This window comes from Austrofundulus limnaeus, unplaced genomic scaffold (genome assembly GCF_001266775.1).
Source record: "Austrofundulus limnaeus strain Quisiro unplaced genomic scaffold, Austrofundulus_limnaeus-1.0 Scaffold170, whole genome shotgun sequence".
NCBI lineage: Eukaryota > Metazoa > Chordata > Actinopteri > Cyprinodontiformes > Rivulidae > Austrofundulus > Austrofundulus limnaeus.
The window spans coordinates 1,188,726-1,191,904 of record NW_013952572.1 but is presented as its reverse complement, the minus strand read 5'-3'; positions in this window follow the sequence as shown (position 1 = coordinate 1,191,904).

Here is a 3,179-nt window from a genome sequence, read left to right as displayed (position 1 = left end):
GTTTAGCAGAGGGCGGCATGGTGGCTCATTTGGTAGAGCTGTTGCCTCTTAGCAAAAAGGTTGCTGGATCAAATCTTGGCCGGGGACCTTTCTAGGTAGACTTGTCATGTTTTCTCTGTGCATGTGTGGATTTTCTCCGAGTACTCCAGTTTCCTCCCACTGACCAAAAATATGACTGCTGGGCTAATTGGAAACACTAAATTGTCCCTAGGTGTGACAGAAAGAGTGAATGGTTTTGACTTATTTGTCTCCATGTGGCCCTGTAATGGACTTGCGACCTGTCCAGGGTGTACCCCGCCCCTCGCTCTGTGATTGCAGTGACCTTGATGGGAAGAAGCTCTGTATATGTTATACATTAATTGTTCCACACTTGGTCTATTGTGTTGAGGTATGGGGAAAGGCATGTAAGACTATTACAAATCCTGTTTTCATTTTGCAAAAAAAAGGGCTATCAGAGTCATCACTCGAAAAAATTACCTTTATCCCTCTAATATATTATTTTGTAAACTGAAGTTCATGAAGTTCTATGATTTGATTGATTATAATATTTTGTTAGTTATGAATAAAGCACACTGAAATGTATTACCATTAAATGTTCAGATAAACTTTACAAAGAGGAAAAAGCTGTTATAAACTTAAGGGAAAAGAGATGTTCATGAAACCTAAAATTAGAACATGTTTGAAAGAACGGTTCACCTCAACTCAAGGAGTGAGATTGTGGAATGATTTGGAAAACGATATTAAAAATGCCACAATTTGCATGTTTAAGAGAATGATAAAGACTGAACTGTTAAAAAAATGTGAAATGGTTTAATATGCAGACATTCACTTGGTTGTTATAGAAYGTTTCAATGTTTTGTTTTGTTTTATTTTAGTAACTGAAAAATCTATACAGTTTGAATTTGTATTCGTAAAAAGGGGCATATATTAAAAGATTATTTTCTTCTCTCTRCCACCTTTCATTTCATTTTATTTGTGTTTCTTTATATTGTACATAGAAATTGTTTTTTTATGTTTTATGAAACAAATAAAGTTTATCATCATAAATAATGGATGAATGGATGGATGTTTAGTGGAACTAAGATTCTTGTTATTGAACAAAACCTTTTGGTTATCTGTGCCCACCACTAATTTTAGGTTGATTTAAATGATGGCTAACAAAATATCTCATGAAGTAACAGAACTGTAAGCCACACTCAGAGTGTGTGTTGTGAAAGACTAGACTACTGTAAAATTTTACCTCAAAATCTTTACAGTTGACCAAGTTAGAGCATTTTTGTGTTTGTTAATGTCCATTAGCTGTGACAAACATCTTGAAATGGACTGACCCCCATAAGTTAATTAGTTTTAGATATACATTCACTGGCTAAGTTTTGAAGGTTTTATTAAAACCTTTCAGCTTTTCATGAGATATTCTGCTAACAGGCACATGAGCACACACAATTCAAAACATCTGCCTTTGCTTTTCAGCAGCTGGCCATAACTTTAATGTGAAAGTGACACTGATGGTTTAGAAAATAATTTTTGCATWAACCCAAAGTTTTGACACAAATTCTACTTTGGTTCGAACTAGCTGTTAGAACTGAGGTGGTAAGAGCCAGTTACAACTGACAAGATATGAATTGAAAAACGTCTGTACTTTCCCTTTAAGGAGCTGTTCAAATAAGCAGCATATGAATATGAAACAAGTGTGGACGAGTGAAAGTGATTTAATCCGATCTCTTCAAAGACCCATGGTAGGCAGAAAATCTGCTTCTTGTCACATTTGTCCCGCAAAATTCCTTGAAGACGACTCGTTATCTTAAGCGGTCGGTCCTCACAGGGACACTATATTTGTGTGTTTGGCACAGGAACAGATAAAAGGTTGAGAAGACCTTTTTCTTTTTTTAGTACCCATTTCCTGATCTCCAACCAATTTCTATGCAAATGTTATGACTTGATGTGGATGGAGCGGCTGTTGTTCCGGCTGGCTTTGGGTGCTGCAGCTYCCAATCGGGGGGCCCGACAAGTAAAGCTCAGCCCGTGCTCATATTTCCTGCTCTGACAAACGTGCTGCGTGATGCATTTTAGTGCTGCATCATGCAGGTGGAGGGCAATGCTTTACACGGCCGTGACAAACAGCCGTGGGGGGCAACGGCACCTCAACGGTGAAGGAGGGGCAGCAGACTGATGGTGAGACTGTGGGGAAATGTTCCCCTAACCCAATGGGCCAGAAACGTGTGGGGATCATATTTCTTGGCCTCGACGTCCAACCCAGAAGCACCTATCTTTATATGAGTGTTGGCTTGTCGCTGTGTTTCATGGAGCACTGCAGACGACAGAACACAGATACCGGTGTCATGGCTGTGATCGGTTGTTATCCTTTGTGGTCAGCTGTTATTGTTAAAGCAGCTGAATGACACAATGCTTTTTAATCAGCCGTTTTTTTGTTTTTTTGTTTAGAAAATAATGCCCTYTCCCTTAAAAAGTCACCTGTAACCATCTAGGGAAGAGAGCAATGACCATCTCCTGCAGCTGATGATAATGTTTTTGTCTATGTATGTCTCTTAGCCAAATATTGTGGAAACCACTGGTTTGTTAAAGGGGCAATATCATGTAAAATCAACTTTTTTGAGTTTTATATCATGTTATAATGTTATACTCTCATAAAAACATGCCCAAAGCCTTGCTTTGACTCATTCATGCATGTTTGAGAAATCCTGCAGTGGTTTTAGGAAGCCATGCTGAGGAGCAAAACGACAGGTGGGGACCAGAAACACCTTTTGGGACCAGAAATGCCCCTGGGACGTGTCTTTAAGCCGAACTTCCTCATGGTGGGGCTCCTCCTCCCCACACACCCCGCCCATGACTCATGCGGGCTCTCGGGTGAAACTGAAAGTGAAACTTAAACTGTCTGCTGAGCTCCACTACTTCTCACTCAGAGAAGCTCTTTTCAGATTAAAAATACCTTGGAGGAAATGTACTTTCAGATGCCAAGTACACTGCATCATGGCGGAAGGTGGTTCTTAAAGGGACAGAGGCCAATTTCAAGGCGTTTAGAAGAGGAAGTGAAGAGAAGATAAGTTTATTTTCTATTTAAACAGAATTTTAATAACAGCTAAAGGTGACATAGATACTTTATTATGGTANTACAAAATTTCTTCAGTGTAGCATAAAAATGTATGCCTGAGAAACACATA